Source organism: Corvus brachyrhynchos, unplaced genomic scaffold, assembly GCF_000691975.1.
Source record: "Corvus brachyrhynchos isolate BGI_N302 unplaced genomic scaffold, ASM69197v1 scaffold7, whole genome shotgun sequence".
In the NCBI taxonomy this organism is placed as follows: domain Eukaryota; kingdom Metazoa; phylum Chordata; class Aves; order Passeriformes; family Corvidae; genus Corvus; species Corvus brachyrhynchos.
Genome location: NW_008239054.1, coordinates 4,768,624 through 4,786,677, shown reverse-complemented (window position 1 = coordinate 4,786,677; position 18,054 = coordinate 4,768,624).

Genomic DNA, 18,054 nt, shown 5'->3' with positions numbered 1-18,054 from the left:
GGCGTCGGCCCCCAAGGGCCGGACTCTGCCGCGGCGTCGCCTCCGCCGTGCGCGGAGCAATTGATTCACACGGAAAATTTGATCTTTTAAAGAACCGTTTTAGCTTTCCAGCTCCTCTGCCAGTGCGGAGAATCGCTGATCCGCCATGAATATTTCAGCACTTCAGTACAGATGCTTTACCGTTTTGACATTAAATAGAGTGCAGCCAACAAAAAGAGAGAGGGAGGAAGAGCGCTCTCGACGTGTGATTCAGGAGCACTCGCAGCCAATTTACCACTTAGATAACAGGCGCTTAAAATATTTCATTTCCTTCCCCGGAACGGGAACAAACTTTACTGATCCCCGGACCGGGAGACAGGGAGAACTGCTGGAAAAGAAACTGCGAGGCAATAACAGCTTACCCGGACCGGCCTAAAACCCCTGAGCTTCGGCGCCCGGCGCTGCGGGGGAAGACCGAGAGCACCCGAAGGACCAAGCTGACGTCGGGACAAGGAGAAGAGCCTTCCTTGCTTCCCAGCATTCTCGCCCATCCCACCCCAGCGGCTCCCCGCCAGTCCACCTCCCTCCACAATAAATAAATAAATAAGAATACAATAAAGGGGGAAAATATTTAAAGGCAACTGTAAACGCAACCGAGACAACACTCAGCCAAAATATAACATACTCCAACCTGCGAAGTTTCTAGTGAGACCTGTTAGTGCAAGGACTGAATAAAGGAATCCAGGTGCGGAGATCAGATCAAGCCCTTCCCCTCTCTGCGAGCAGCCGTAATTGGATTGTATCCAGTCATATTCCCTGTCATTGTATTGACTTTCGCTCTCTTGGATGATATTATCGAGATCACTGAACCCCTCTGCTGATCTGGCTGTCAAAAGGCTCAGACAGGAGCCCCCGGCCTGGAAAACGTGCATCAGCCGAGATAATTTGAAGTGAAATTTTCATTTTGACAGTAAACCCCTCAATTTCTAAAGGCTCTGCACCCGGAGAGCTCGGTGGCAGGGGGAGGCTTTACAGAAAGCCCACGTCTTAAACTGAAAAGGGCAAAAGAACTTGAATTAGTTGTAATAGATAAAAGGGCAAAAATAAAGAGTCAAGGGTACTTGACAGTAATAGCGAAAGTGGAGTCTCGGGGGAGCCGCGATCTGAGCTAAAGGCTGGGCCGGCACGAATTTTAATGCAGCCGGGGCGGCCGGCGAGCTTTGCCTCTGAAACCCTTTAGACAAAGCAAATTATTTTCAGCCAAACTAAAGAGATGGGGATGAAGGAGGCGAGGGAGAGGGAAGGGGAGAAAGGCGAGTGTTCGGGCAGCCCTTGAACCGTTGGTAGAGTCAAGCGGGATGGGGCATAAACCCCTCTGACTGCTGCGAGGGTGATGTTAAAGCAGGGAGGTTTGTGTGTGCCAGCCTTGCTGGATGTGCAGGGACTGGAGGGGACACGGGGGCTCCCGATGGGCTTCGGTTTCCATGCGACAGAGGCTCTGTGGAGTGGAAGAGGACTCCATTCTTTCTCCTAACACAGCGACAGCCGTGTGTGTGTGTGGACTCTGTGTGTCTGCGTGCAAGGAGAGGTCTCGTCCACCGTGCAGCCAAAAATCTCTCTCAGCCTGAAAAGCTCCCTGACTTTGCGGAGCGCCGGCCCCCGCCGGCCGCCCTGGGCTGGCTCTCGGCGGGTGACCCTGCAAACCGATATAAGTAATTTCACAAGTCATTGCTGGCCGGCTTTGGCTAGGTCCAGGATTCAATTTGGACATCCCGTTGTTTGGGAGGCAACATCCTCCCCTCTCTCCCCCTCCTCCCCTCCTCCGGACTTAAAATGAAGGTGATACAACTGTGGGCAAAACACACACACACTGAAATACCAGAAGCCAATAGAAAAGCGGATCAACACTATATCCCTTCATTTTCGCGTTATTGTTGTTATAAAACAAGTTTGAATAAGTTTATGACTGCTGTATAACAAGAGCAGGGCTCTCCAGACCAGGGGACCAGCCGTATCTCGGGTCTGGTAAATCTGTCTGTGTCTGTGTGTGCTCACACCAAAACACTGCCCATCCTGAGAGGAGACTGTATCAATTAAGGGGGAGGGAAAACAGTTTCTTGCTTTAATACACAAACCGCATGACTTGTCATAAGATCAGCCATGAAATGCAGAGGTCTTTCAAAAGGGTTCTTGTTGTTTGGTTGTTTTGCTTTTTTTTTTTTTTTTAATATGAACAAAAGAGTGTGAGAAATTAATTTTGCCTTATGATTCAATAGCACAAGTCAAAGATCTGGTTCCACTGCTTTAGAGGAAGCTGCAGGGCTGAAAGGGAAAGCCGTGCAGCTTGTATATCTGTACAAAGCAGAAATATAAAGGCAGACTGAGAAAGAAAGAGGAGGGGAAAAAAATCATAGAGAAACCTCTTGAAACTGAGAGACTCTAAATCATTCAGCCATGGCAAATTCAAACACACAAAGGAGGGGATGCTAAATTAACAGTGCTTTTTACATAGAGCCCAAATAAAACTGTAATCAGCGACGCGTTACTTTTCATTAAGCGAGTTTGACAGGAGCATATTCAGCCTCGACAAGGGAACAGGAGCGAAGAAATATACGGCTCTCCCAGCCCGAGTCATAAGATAATTCCTTAAGCTCCATTAACAACTCTTAGCCGCAGGAAATGGGCTCCCTGAAAACATCTCCAAATCTAAAAGCTTTATCGACCTCTCAAACCTCTGCTGATGGTTCTATTTTTTTAAAAAAACTTAGAGGCGAGACGTCCAGCAAGGTAATAGACTTTGACACAACACCTTCTTAACTAGGGAGAGAGAGGCAGAGAAAACGAGACCTTAAATGATATTTAAAAGGCAGCCAATTAAGATTTAAAATGATTGTCTCCTGAGATTATGCATGCGATTTATGTCATCTACCTTTTTTTCCCAGACATGCATGCAAAATTGCAATGGGGCATATTGCCTGTTCCTTAAATGATGATGGTGATGATGATGATGATAATAATCATAATAGTAGAAGAAACAGTAACAATTAACAATCTGTAGCTATCTCACATAATTGTAAATGCTAATCTAGGAAACAGCTAGTGTTTAAGTAACCTGATTGTAGAGCACCTTGCAAGAGCCAGATTATTTATAGGTGTCTAATTAAAAGACAGATAGATGAAATGATTCACACATTATCCACTAATGTTTAGGAGCACATTTCTTTTCATCCTGAGTGAATATTTGACTATTAAAGTCACATAATTAATTTATAGTCAAACAACACAAGGTAGCAGCTCCTTCCCACTGGCCACATGGAAAGGTGTCGAAGAAGATTTTGTCTTGGCAAGATTTTGATTATATATTTTTAAGATATAATGGTTCAGAAGGAGACTGACTTACTACAGTCTTTTTGTTACATGTTTGCCTTTTCCATTTAAATCTGACCTTCAGATAATATGAAGGCTTGCGCGTGTGAAAGTGTATCCAGTTAAATGCCAAGAAAAGAGTTAATGCTCACATTGGACCATTTCATGCAGAAATCCCGTAAAATGCAAGAAAATATTATAACTTGCTGATTTTGTGAGAGATCAGAAATTGATTCAATGAGTGTGATTTCTAGATGAATGAGGTGAAAAAAGATCATTCAAACACCAGTGTGTTTTGGCCAAAGGTAAAAATGGTTTCGTCCCCACTTAGATGAAGTTAGTTCTGGCTACGAAGCAATGAGCTTGGATCTGAGTCCTGTGTCACTTGAGGGCTGAGCGTGTAATCTCATCCTTTAAAAAAGTGAAGAATGGAGGAATGTTAATGGTCAAATTATACATTTTTATTTGAGTGGTAAAAAAAAAAATAATAATTGTGCTTGTTCTTAAAGAGGAAGCTATTTTTAATGGAATAGCTAATGGTCAAAACACCAGTCCTGAAATGTGACATCTGGCATGTTTCAACTCACATTTACTGTTAAAAAGGCTGTGAGGTGCTTAGGGCTCGTGGGAAGCGTTCTCTTCATACTCCATGTGAAATGGCATCACAGCAGATAATAATCCTAGATTTGTAGGCCTGACCAAAAAGCAGTCTTAATATACACAGCAACTATATATGTCTGGAGGCAGTTTAATACATAAATCATTGGTCTCCTGCACCATATGACTATATAGCAAAACCTGAATTTGGCTTAGAACTTGAAGACACATTTAACATTACCTTAAGAACCAAGGGAAGAGGAAATGCTTAGGAGCAATTCAAAAGCAAATGATGGTAATTGCTTCCCAGTGTGCCCCCACTCCAATGAGAAATGGGACTGTTCTCAGGGAGGAAAGAAAGAAGCCTCCATGTGACCTAGAGAGAGTGCATATATGCAAGCCCTGCTGGTATCCTGCTTCCCACAGTGGGGAATGTGGTCTGGGCATGAGAACAGCGATTGACCTACTTACAGTGCTCAAGAGCTATTTCTTGTCCATCCCAGTTTAAGGAAAGCATGAAGATGAAGGAAATACCTTGAAGGAAAGTGTTCTCTTTATGGTTTTGGTTTTTTTCCTGACATTAAAAAATTATTTTACTCATTCATTTGGCTAGACAAAAGTGAGGGCATAAAAATATTTTTCTTCTCAGTTTTACCTCCATTTCCTTTCTCCAAATCAGCATGTTATTATTTAAATTTTGAAATGGGTTTCAGTTGTAGTTGGTGAGTATTTTTTCAGTGGTTTACATGGAATCATAATCAGGTCATTTTTCAAAGACTGCCTCAGAAATCCTGTCTGAAATACTGCAAAGGATGATGCTGGCAATGAAATGGAACCAAGGAAACACCTACTATCAACAGTATTTCTTTAATTTATAGGACTCATATAGACTGCCAAAAATCAAACAATTAAAAAAGATGTACTTGAGATTTCATCAAATATTTTCTTATGTGCACTGTATTGTGAAACAGGATTGAAACATCTGCTAGAAATATAGAACAAAGCCGAATAACCTACACTTTACCTATGTCCTTATAACAAGAGAGGTGCTACATCAAAGGCTGGTATGTCTTCTAAAGCTCTGTTCTCTATCAGGCTTTAATGATCTGAGAAGTTACTCAGAATGAGTTCTGTTGTCCTCAGTATGAAGGTGCTCAGCTAACAAACAGGTTCACTATATTAGTATTTTTGCCAGGGTGAAAATTACTGGAAAGGTAGGACAGTGCTCAGGGGATGAGCTGAAGTGGAACACTTCCATGGTAGGAGAAATGACTAAAGAGGGCAGTGCTTGGGAATTCTTTGTGAGTGTGGTCCTTCCTTCCTGTCTTCATTCCTTCCTTCCTTCCTTCCTTCCGAATTCCTTCCGAATTCCTTCCTTCCTTCCGAATTCCTTCCTTCCGAATTCCTTCCTTCCGAATCCCTTCCGAATTCCTTCCTTCCTTCCTTCCTTCCTTCCTTCCTTCCTTCCTTCCTTCCTTCCTTCCTTCCTTCCTTCCTTCCTTCCTTCCTTCCTTCCTTCCTTCCTTCCTTCCTTCCTTCCTTCCTTCCTTCCTTCCTTCCTTCCTTCCTTCCTTCCTTCCTTCCTTCCTTCCTTCCTTCCTGAAGGTATACAGAGACCAGCATGATATTTTTTTCTTCTGTCCTGGTTAGATTACAGCTCACATGAACGCTGTACATGAAGGTGATGTCACAGGCGTCAGCCCTCATGACACTGGTTGTTGTTAGCCTTGTGAACAGAATGCTTTGCTTTTGAGGCTTCATGCCATGAGGTAACCCTCTTTTGAACATGCCATCATCTTCTCCCCAACCTTGTGACACAAATGGCTGAAAAAACACAGGATCACAGAGTATTCTGAGTTGGAAGGAACCTGCAAGGGTCATCGAGTCCAGCTCTTAAGTGAATGGCCCACACAGGAATCGAAGCCACCATCTTGGTGTTACTGGCACCATACTCCAACCAATTAAGCAAAGGAGATAGAAGCTGGGAGATGTTGTCTTTTAGTCCAATGTCAAATATGTGATCAAGTACTGATAACATTATTTTTTTGGGTCTTGTTTGCCATGAACTCCAGTGTACACGACTTAATTCTTTGGTTACTGCCTTCAGAAAGAAACAAGTAGAAGTCTGCTCACTTAAAGGACCAATCTCATAATCTTACAGGTAAAAGTAAAGCAGATCTGAACCAGCCTGGACAGTCTTGTAGTCTGTTTATCACAGGTGGGTTTGGCAGATAGTGGCTGAAATAAATAACTGTCGCTGTTGCCCCCAGGGTTGGCAAGAATCATGACACAGGAGTCCAGGGCAAATGGGATGGAATGGAATTATTTAATTAATTACGGACTCATTTATATAGCATTGTTCGCAAAAGTGGTATAACATTATTGGGTGCTTGACCATACACCTCCCAGAGTGATTGGCTGAATGCTACGATGCCTATTTCAAAATATTTTCTTCAGTGAACCAAAACAATATCCACTGCATTCTCACAACACCCTGCACCTGCAAATAGTTTACAAAATAGCAAACCATCTCTCAGCTTAGCTTGTGTGAGAATGGAGACTTTCACAGAAGACTGTAAAAGGTGGAAAATTTCTCTGCTAACTTTTTTAGCATCCATAAATAACAACCATAAAAATAGTGTATCCCTGCTGAATTTACTGGGGAAGTAAGGTGAGAAAGTCCCACCATGACAGAAGGTTCACCAGAGAAAAAGGAAAGCAGGATGGGATCGGCGGATGGGAAGTTTTCATGATGGGAATTGAAGGGTGTTTATTAAATCCATGCATCAACCCAGTACTTATTTCTGCCTCATTTACACCAGACTTAGTCAGCTTTAGCTCAGACTAGCTTCACTGGAGCTTCTCCATATTTATAATACCATATCAGGCAGCAGGAAGGATCCTCATGTGTGAAGGGTAAACCCCCTGCTGACACAGTTCCTGCATGTAAATCGAGGGGTTAAGAACACTCACAAAGTCCATGAAGGAACCTCACAGTATGTAACTGGTTTAGATTAAGGATTTTAGATAAATTGAATGCTCTAGTGAAGCAGGCCAGTTCATGTTATGCTACTTCTGTATTAAATTGAAGCAAATGGAATCAACAAAACAAATCTGCCAGAAGGCAGATTCTCAAACTTACTTCCAGGTTTACTGTCAAACATTTCCACTAAGCCTCTTTCTTCTGACAGTAACACAGGAGAGAGAAACATCAAGAGTTTTCTCTTCATCTTCCCATCTGGAGGAATGCAAAGCCTCTCTTGGTTGACAGAACCGTGAAGGAAAGAAGGACTTTTTCTCTTCTCCCCTCTGCTGCCACATGACCTAGTCTGTAAAAGGTCTTCAAATACCACTATTCTCTTGCTATGCCCAAATCTTTGCTGCTGCTGCTCCTTTGCCTGAATTTTTCTTTTTCAGGAGGAGTGATGGAAAAGGAAGAAAAATCAGGTAGGAAAAAATGTCCTTCGCTTGAACCCATACTCACAGATGCAAGTTTGTGCCTACCACTGTGGATGGGAGGCATTGTCAGTACTGGGCTGAACTCTGCAATTTTGAGCAACTGTGTAAAACAAAGGTAATCCTGGAAACAGCCACAACACATCCATTTCACACATTCATTACATTTAATGAAATAATCTTTGCCAAGATCCTAAAGTAAGACTTTTTAATTGAAATCAAGGACATACAAATCTCAAACTATAATCTACTAAAAAAAAAAAATAATAGCAAGAGAGAGAGACAATTTGGCAAGCCAACTGAAGAGGAAGGAACTTATAACAAAATGCTCAGGTCATTCTGAGAAATGAGCCTTGTTCCATGGTGAGCAAAACAAAAGGCCACAAACACCAAATCCCGATCCCAAACTATGGATGAACAGGATGCACAAATCAAGCCTGAATTTTCCACCAGTACACCATATCTCATCATCTTCTGTTGAGAATCTCCATTACAAAAAAGAAAAAGCTGAAAAACAACAAACAAGATAGAAACTGGGTTGTACATCAAGAAAATAAAATTTCCTAGTTGCTGGAAGTGTCTGATAGAAATCTGGCAGAATGGGACTGCATACATATAGTATGAGTAGGAAGGAAGCAAACACCATAAGCAGGCAATGCTTCAGCCTCTTGAAACACGTCCATCACTGCTTCCTGCAAACCCCAAACTCCTGCTTTTGGAAAGGCTTTAATTAACCATTCCTTCATGCCATCCTTTTCCAATTAATAACAATTAAAAAAATAGGCTTGACATGGTACATATAAAACTAATTTACAGCTACCACTACTTCAAAACTATAGGTTTTTAATCCTGAAGAGCATAACTGGGCCAATTATATCATTGAAAATGCCCAGTTTTTAATCCAGGCAAACAGTATTACAGAGTCACAACAAAAACCAGCGTCACAACGCATGGGGGAATCAGCCTATTTACTTACTGTTCTCTCTGATCAGCCTCATAAAGAGATGGTTTGGCCGAATTTTAGCCCAGTGCTCTGTCTTTCAGAGTTATTTCCCAATCTGACTACAGCTACGTCAATATCTCAACCCTTTGCAAACATCCGCAGCTCTTCACAACCTAACTTCAGACCTGGATGCTGAGGAATGAAGAGGTTGGTTACTCTCGAATTTGAGGGACCCCACAGGGTGGGGACAGTGTGATGTGTCTTGAAGTCTTCTCAGTGCTGCTCGAGAAAGGATGCAGCCCATTCTTGAACAGGCTGTGAGCAACTGCTGACATCCTCCTCTCTCTAATCTCAGTGGTAGGGCACATAGGGACAGAGTGGATCAGGGACATTTCATTTTGTGATGCATCACTTACAGGAGAGTGGTGAAATGCAATATTCTGTTCACTGAAAGCGTGCTCCCAAACTTGATACAAAGTCAGATGAGCACAGGAGGAGATTCTGCAGCCCAAGAAATAACAGCAGCTTGTTTTTCCCAGTGGGTGTCTGCTATGCGAGGCTATGTATATGGGAGAGGTACAGACGAAGAAGGATTCTTGCAAAGATAGCTGCAGAGATTCCTCTGTTGGGCATACCTCATTTCAGCTGCAGTGCCCCTGGGGTTATTATTTTTAAGCAGTTGGCACTGTAGATGGCCAGGAGAAATGCAATGGGAAGCATTGTTACAGAGCTGTGATAGCTGCTGTCACTGAGGTAGCTGACTGGTAGACAGATAGCTCTACAAATAGGACAACATTAAGAAAAGGATGTAAGGAAGTGTTTTATTTTCATTCCATTGCCTTTAACTGCTATAAATTCTTCAGGCACTGAGATGTAAGGAGACAAGATTCTCAGCCTTCCTCTTGACTTATCCTGATTAATGCTCTGCCAGAAGGAAGTAATATATTAATTGTTTGTGATCTGGAAAAAGATAAGTTCCTGACTTTGCATATGCTACCAAAACTGAGTCAAATTATGCAGTTTTAAAGGCAGGCTTTGGCACATTTCTCACCAGTGAGACTTCCTGAACTGAAGAGGGATGTGTGGCCATGATTATTGCATCCAGCTTCCAAAAAGATGCCTCCTTCTTCAAAGCCAGAGCAAAGAGACTGAATCCACTTCACACGCAGATTCAAGTGTGGGATAAAAACAGAAGGTGCTTTAGTGTATACCCCATGTCACCAAATCTTTTTGTGGCAACAGTAAGGCTAATTTAAGACTGAATAAGCTCAGTGACTACATTCTGCAAAAACACAATATACGCTCTTAATCACTAACACATTATCTAACAGCTTCAGCAATGACAGGCTGCCACATGTGTTGGGGGGTTGATTAAAGGCTGGGAAATTCTCTGAGAAATGGGAGTTAATCACTTTGGACCATTTTGCTACCTTCACTTCAGAGCTGCTTCTGCAGCATGTTTCACTGCATGCTGCTGCTGAACTGCAAAGTGGTTAAGCAGGTTCTTTATTCTCCTAGATCTGGGCCTTGATACTTGCATGAATAATACTGATGAAAAAGCTTTGCTCAGACCAGACTACGGCGTCCCATCCCTCCTTTCTTCTTCCGCAAGGTCCTGAAGATTCTGGTTGAAGACACAGGCAATTATGAAGACCATCTTGATATTATATTTCCCTTAAAAGTTCAGTAGTATTTCGTTCCTCTTGAATGCTGATTTCTCCTATCCTGCCCAGGAGGTCTTGGCCCTGCCCCTTTGAAGTGCACAGAGGCAAACAAGGATCACAGAATCTGCTCACTCTCACTGTGACTCATCATACATGTAATTTGCTTTAACTGAACTGGACTGAACTTGCCTACCAGGTAGACACATAAATGCCAATCATGATCTGTGTTGTTTAGTGCAGTTTGACAATATTAGGACTACAGGTTAGGAAAGAGGAGAGCTAGTAATTCAGGGTGGGATTGTTGTGCACTAAAGTGCGATTGTTGTGCACATAAATCATGCATAGTACTTTGTATAACCTTGTCTAGTTTAAACAATATCAATTTCTTGATTACCACAATTATTTACATTGACTATATAAAGAAAAAGACCCCTACTTGAATTGTGTCAGATATTTGCATGAATATATCTCTGTAAGTGGAAAAGGAAATTTTTCTGCTGGGCATATTTCTAAATTTTTTTTCTCATTCTTTTAATATATATATTTGAGCTTGTTCCCTAACAGATACATGTCAACAAAAGCTAAATGAAATAAACTGTATAAGCTGCATACTTTAACTTTAATAAAATTCAGTACATTCCACTTATTTTTAATAAATTTAAGTATGGCATAAGACAAAAACTGTCTGTATACTTTAATACATATGGACAGACATATATCTTTACAAGCCTTGCTTAAGCAGTCCTCTCATCTTCTTTCAAAGGCCCCAAAGGATTCAAATGACATATGGCAAGAATTCTTTCAAGGTAATCATATAAGAAAAACTAAGCAGATGGAAATACAGGGTCATTGACTGTAAGATCAAACTCCCCAGTGAGTCTGTTGTGAACACCCAGTCCATACTGAAATGGGGTTTTATTCTTCCTAATCTGTATTTTGTACAAAATGTGTGCTTTCCATTTTAAAGTAAATAGGCACATTGAGCCATGAGATTATTGGTTTTGAAAACAGAGTCAAAATTCCTACTTCTAAGTTTAGGATCAGGTACTTGAAAACGATAATTATTTTTCTATTAGCAACTTGCAAAGTTATAATTGGAATACAATTTGAACTCAGTCACAGTAGTCCCACCTAAGGGTAAAGAAGATAATTCAACTGAAAGTTGAGGCTCTCACTTTTCACAGTTGACACACTTGCTTCCGTTTTTAGATTTCTTTGGGTATGTAAAACAATAAAAAAAACCCAGATGGACTTTTATGCTGCCATTTCTAGCAATTTTTCATTAATTACTTCTCATGTTTTAATTATTAGCCCAATTCAGATATAGTGATGGTTTTAGAGCCTCTAGGAAACAAAGTAAAACTAAAAAAGTCTTAAAGAGTTTAACTATAAAGCAAATAAACAAATACTGTAAAAGTTCAAGAATTTTCACACAAAATCAATTTTACAGTGGATCAGTAATATCAGTGACTCCACTATTATATTTTAAGGGATTGATGATGCAACACTGACCAAAATTCTTAAAGATTATTTACTCTTTAGACCTCTTCAGGTGTACAAGTGATTCATAGTTAGCCTGTCACAACAAGTTAGATTTCCAAAACTGGGAACTCAGTAATTGCCTGTAGTTTTGGTAGGAGTTTTGCTGAGCCCTGCAACCTAACTTCATAGGAGGGTGCAGCGACGGGTAGCCAGACTGTGGTTTTGATCCTACAGAACAAAAATCCTCATTAAAACATTCTTTGAAATCCTGGCCCAACGTTTTAAGAATACAGCTTGGTAAGTTGGGGTACAGGAATCTGGGAGTCCAAGGAACATGAACATCCAGAAAAATTTATAGGAATCAGCTGGAACCTTATATATTGTTGACTTTTCATTACAGATGTTGTTGGTATTTGACAGTTACATACTGTACATAATTAATTTAGTTCTTTCCCCCATAATGTACATGACCTGATTGTAATTTTCACAAATTGGATCATTTTTCATAATTATTCATCATATCATTTATGTGAACAAATGTCAGGCTATGGTTTGTCTTCAAATGCAGAGCTGCATCTTCTGCTATGTATGACTGATCATGTAAACCCATAACCCCGGCCTCTTCTCTGGAAACTCTTTATAAATAGGAGCAAAGCAAAAAATATTTCTAAGGCTTTGAAATTTTAAGGGAAAGCAGAGAATGCTTTAATCATAAAAAGGCAGTAGACACAGGAAAATTAGGACAGCTTATGCTTTTTCTGATATTATTTCCAAAACTTTCCTTTCTCAACAGATTATGTTTGGTTACACTCATAGACAGAAGATTAACAAATAGTTTGTGTTTCTTTTAACATATCCAAGTCAGCAGAAACACAGGATTTTAAACATTTCAAAAATCTTAGGGTTTCTATGCAGTAACTAAACTAAAGTGTCTCGTCCTAAGCCAAAGGAAGTATGTGGTTTACTGCCTCATCTTGGATTCTTACTTTTAAAACTTCAGTTTTTCATTGTGCCCCACAGAGAATTTGTTCCTGCACAATGAGAAGAGTGGGGATACCACCTGCAGAGGAGTAAAAAAATAAGGTGCTTCACCTAAGCAATTCTAACTTCCTCTATAGCCAGTGGAAAGTGATGCTTCCTATAGCAGGTCCTCTGATCTCCAATATCCACGATGGCTTAGAGGAATCCCACTCAGGGACTTGCTGTGAATTTAGGCAAGCACTTTCCAGGGCTTTCCTACTCATTGGCTGTTACTTCATTCTTACACGTTGGTCATGGGTTCAGGTCCGTTTGAACACAGATCTATTTATTTAGATTCTTTTTAATAACACACTGAAGGAAGTCCCAGGAGCTGACCTGTACGGGAGACCTCAGCAGAATTACTGCCACTGAAGCTTTGTTTGAACTGAGAAATAGGCTTGTGCCTTCACTCTCCCAGTCCTTGTCCCTCTACTACCCACAGCAGGGGATTGCTGCAGCAGATCTTGACTCCCTCCTTGCTTGTTCAGTTTTCCTTCAAGAGCAGAATAGGGTGTACAGAAGAAACAGTGATTTGTCTTAGCATTCAGGTGTGGTGCCCTAACATTGGGGGCCCAGGACACGGCATCCGTGGGTAACTCAACCTGGCTGGAGCTTCCTCCCAGCCGTTCCAGCAGCACTCTCAAACTTCTCTTAACCCAAACACAGAGCTCTCAGCACTGGTTCAGACAAAATGCCTGTCTATGAAATAATCTGGATACATGGTGGCCACTTCCCTGTCTCACCCTGAACAACACTCTCTCTTGAGCTGGTCTGTGTCTTTTGCTCTGGACTTTCCACAAAGCAGTAGTTAAGAGGGAACAGCATTAATCTTCGTAAGTAAAGCTGGGGGCGAAACACCCCTCACACCCATTCAAATAAGGGAGACATTGCTAGCATACCTCTCCATCCTGCAAGGCCTGCTATCAGCATCCTGCAATCCTAACTGGCATGCTGCTACTTCTTCCCTTTCCTGCTAGCTTGCAACTGTGGTGGCTGCTCAGGCTGTGATACAGTCTTTGCTTTGATACCACACAAAAGGTTTTAAAGTGGAACGTGCCGCAGAATTAGGAAGGGTGGATTGCCTTGCTTTCATGAATCATAATCTTCTCTTTCTTCTTCTCCCTCCTTTCCCATGACCCTTATCACTCATCCTAGTTCTGGACTGGCACTGTTCCCACTAGGCACACTGTTGTTCATTCTTCTCTCAGTTTTTCACTGTTACTGTTCTATATCCTGTTATACCCAAAGAAACTTCCCTGCCTCAACCTCAGTTCCAGCTTCTCTTTTTTTTCACTCATAACAGTGATAGCTGTAAATAGCTCCCAAAAGCTCAGAGTACCTTCTCAGACAAGTAATTTCCCTTAAATGGCCCTACAATAAAGAAGAAAAAATATCTATGACTTTCCTGTTCACTACCTGAGGAAAAGAGGTATTTTGAACCTGACATGAGGACAGATGAAGGCAAACAGTGAAAACCTGCTACCAGCTCCTGACTGGCCATGCTCTCTCGTGACAGCTTCATCCCTCCTACTCCTCCAGAGTGTGAACAGCTGCCCACTGCTGCTTGTTGTCTGCAGGCTGCATTTGTTCTTCACAGATCTGTGCACTGAGCTTTGGGAGATTGGCTAGAGTTTGTTGGAGGGTTTCTGAATGTGAGGAGACCACTTCATTGATCCCTGGGATCTAGACTTATCTCTGAAGTCAAACAGTCCTGGTGTGTTGACTGCCTTTTAACTCCTTTTTGAAATGTAGAGTTTCTTTGTGAGGTCAGTTCAAAAGGAACAGAAGGTAGCTGAATGCTGGATAGTAACAAACAAAAGCTGAGAGCAAAAGGCTGTACCAGGGCCAAGGCAGGATCACTACCAGGGATTTTTACTCTGCAAACAGAAAGTTGTAGGAACCCCAGAGCAGAAACAGTGACAGGAAGACTCCAATAACAGGTCATGGTACAACGCCGAGACTTGCAAAGCTGGCAGAAATAGTTGCTGTCAAGAGAAGCCTGAAATTGCAGTTCATTGGCCACTAAGGAAAACATTTCTATCAGGTCTTCAGGAAAAGGGTCCCTGCACAGGGGGGCTGCGATGAAGCTGCCCTGAGCACTTTGTCTAATTGCTTCTAGTGCTCTGTTTGAACAGCAGTGCTGTCATTTGGAATGGCTGATAGAGGGAAGACCTTAGGTTCAGATGTAGCCAAGGATTTTATATAAAACAGGGGCTGAACCTATCCCCATCCTTCAGGTGCAACAGAAGGAGCAACCAAACCTTTGTTAGGCAGGGGAAGGACAAGAAGCAGGGAGCACACTGCCCCAGCCTCTTCTCCCACTTTTGCAGGGGGATAGAAGTGTGTTGCTCTAACTCAGCTGTTTCTGTGGGTCAAAATGCAGAGGCCAAGGGTGTTCTGGCATCAGCTAACTTAGTCCACGAAAACAGTGGAAAAGTAACACATAGAAAAAAAAAGGTTTTTTGCTGTTTTAGTGAGCTGGTGTGAATCAGCAAAGGAACTGAAAAGAGCAGGCAGAGACCTACAGCTGGAAGCTGAGACAGGGAGGAAGAGCAGGGGAAGGAGGACAGGAAACCAGGATGGGGTATACATTCTTCCTTCCTTTGTCTGCGGTAAGACATTGTGGGCTCAGTTGCCTGTGAAACTAAAGCCTTGGGATGAAGTTACTTGCCCATTTCAAGCTGATGGAATTGTTCACTGACACAAGAAGAAGGAAGCCTCCCAGTTTCAAGGCCCCAACCGCTTTGTGAGATCCTGTCTTACAGTTGTTTGTAACCCTTCTCCTCCTTTCCTTCAGGTTTTTTTGTGGAAGACCAGCTTTCAGAAATCAGATCAGAACTAATTTAGTAATAGTGACTTTCAGAAAAGGTAACCTTGTGCACCTGGGGTTATTAATGACTTAATAATTTTGACCTGCTTGCTTTGCTGTGAACAGACACACTGACAGAAGGTCATAGAATCATAAAAGTTGACCAATAGGGGAATGTGTAGGGGAGTTAGGAGGACTTCCAAAAGAATGGCAGCAACCTCTTGTATCATCACCTGCCAATGATGATACAAGGCAGGAATCATACAAACATCATCAAAATCCTTTGGACGGCTCTTTCTTTGTCTGTAAGTCTGGGTCTCATTTTTGCAATTTGGGTATCTGGCTACCTTTCACTGCTTTGTAAAGGTCTTTATGGTCTTAGTCTGAAAAGTGATGAAGCATCAGAAACATGTGTTCTGCTTCTACAAGATGCAGTCCATGCCTTTGTTCTCATTCCTGGTACTGGGCCAGACTGCCTGATGCTGCTGAGTTCCCAGGACAGTGAGGGAGCTGGTTATAGTTTCCTGGTTATCTGAGTCAGCTGCTGCAATGTATATACACCAGATGACAATCATCCCACAAGGGACTGTTCACCAAGCTAAGAATAGCTGGAGCAGTGAAAAGAGGGGTCTATAAGGGAGGAAAGCTGTCCCAGTGTCTGCACTGAATGGACCAGGTTGCAGCTTGTACAGCTTTATCATAATTAATAACAAAAGTGATAGGGACAACAGGTCTGTAATCTTGGCAGCCCTTCAGCATCTGATCAGCCTCATTCGATATCTTTAAGTAACTCAGATCTAAAGCACTAGAGCAATCAGGCTCCTGTCAGAGGTGAAAGAGGGTGTTTCTGAGTCTGATCAGAATAAAAACTTTGTCTCCTTGGAATAATGTCAAGTAGACCCACCAACTTCCGAGTATGAAGAACCCACCACACCCCTAGGAATGAGCTCAAAACAAAGGTTTGTATTGCACCACTGAGACCTTTGGAATAACCTCTTCCTTCCTGAGACACAGGGGACAGAGTTAGGGACTTTTGCCCACACAGGAGCTTTCCTGCTTACAACTCTCACCAGCCCAGGCAGTGCCTCCTCCTTTGACAGCTGAACAGCACAATGCTCTGCCTGCACAGGCCACCCCATGGCATTGGGAGATAGATACCTGCTCCTCCTGCCACCAGACCTCATGTGTTTTCTCTGTTTCAGTTGCAGGAGCACCTGTTAAAAAGCTTTAAATACCTGAAGCAAATATACATTTACATCCAAGAAGCTGTTTGATAAGGATCTCCTGTTTCCTTTTGATATCTTTTCCTGTGTAACTTTCTCAGTAGAACAACATGCACCATACTCAACTTTTTGAGTCATACATGTAAACAGCTCTTTGCCTATTAATTCCGGTTATTAACTTTCTCTTTTTATCTTTCTTTTCTCCTTTGCCTTTGTTTTGTGAGTTCTTTTACTCAGAGTTCAAATTAAAATACAGGAGACCGGGAGTTTATCTTCAGACTTAGATGTTTATTATATCTTATCTATAATACAGCTGCACAGAGTGTGCCTCTAAGTTAACAAGGTGGAAAATGGCTGTGAGTTCTAACTTCCAAGGCCTTTTAAGGTCTAAATCACCAAATCATGGAATACCAACTAATTTTTTTTACTTGTAATCCAATAACTAACCATTCATGATCTGCAGTGCGGGTTTTTTGACCCAATACCAGAACACCCATATTTGTGAAGAAGAAGGAGAAAGGAAGAAGAACAAATCCACACCCAAAAACCTCCATATTGTTACATATATCCCATAAACCTAATTTTTCTACTTCTCTACATATTTCACCCAGTGATAAAACTTTTAATTGCACAGCAACAACCTCAGTGTTATTACACAATTTAGGAAGCCTTTCCCAAGGCTTCAGGTCAAATACAGTGTATTTCTGAGGATCACTGCCTGTCAGCACTGAAAGGTTGAAATTCTCAGAACTCAGGGTTCCAACATTTGCCCTCTATGCTTCAGATAGTAAGAACACTATGCTTAGTCACCAGTGACCATTCTCATTTGAGTATCTGGGCAAGACAAAGCAAGCAAACTGTCAAAAGACCACAAGTTAGAAATGGCAAACTTGCACCTTCTGATTTTCCATTCACTAAAATAGGATTGCATGGCCAAAGTCTACTTTGAGCTACATTTTCATTATGCAGTTGTTGTGTGACACTTAAAAACTAATTTTCTTCTTTATCATTCTCAAGTTACTGGATGATAACCAAACACTTAACAGGAGTGTTGCAAGGCCGTCTCTTCTGCTCTTCATGCCAAGGCAACAAAGCCAGTAACTTTCATACTGAGGTGCAATTGAAGTACAGCTACTCCAGGCTTTCTAAACCACAGCCACCTTGAATTTATTGTCTTACACAAGTACTAATAGCTATTGACTAATTTTACATATGGCTATGTATGTTCTAAACTGTCCAGAGTTACAGTGCCTGTCCTGGAGAAATTTCTGCCTTTTTGCAAGGTATTCTTACAGAATTGCTTGTGAAACACATGATGTTACTCTTTAATACTTGCTGAACAAAATAAGCATTTCATAACACTCATTCTCACTAAAGAGGAGTTGTTCTCTACCAAAGGCACAAGAAAGAAGCCTGAAAAAATACCTTGGTGAATGAGAAAAACAGATAAAATATCTTTTGAAAGATGGAAATTCTTAGCTCTGAGTATAAATTCAGGTCTGTGGCAATTTGTAA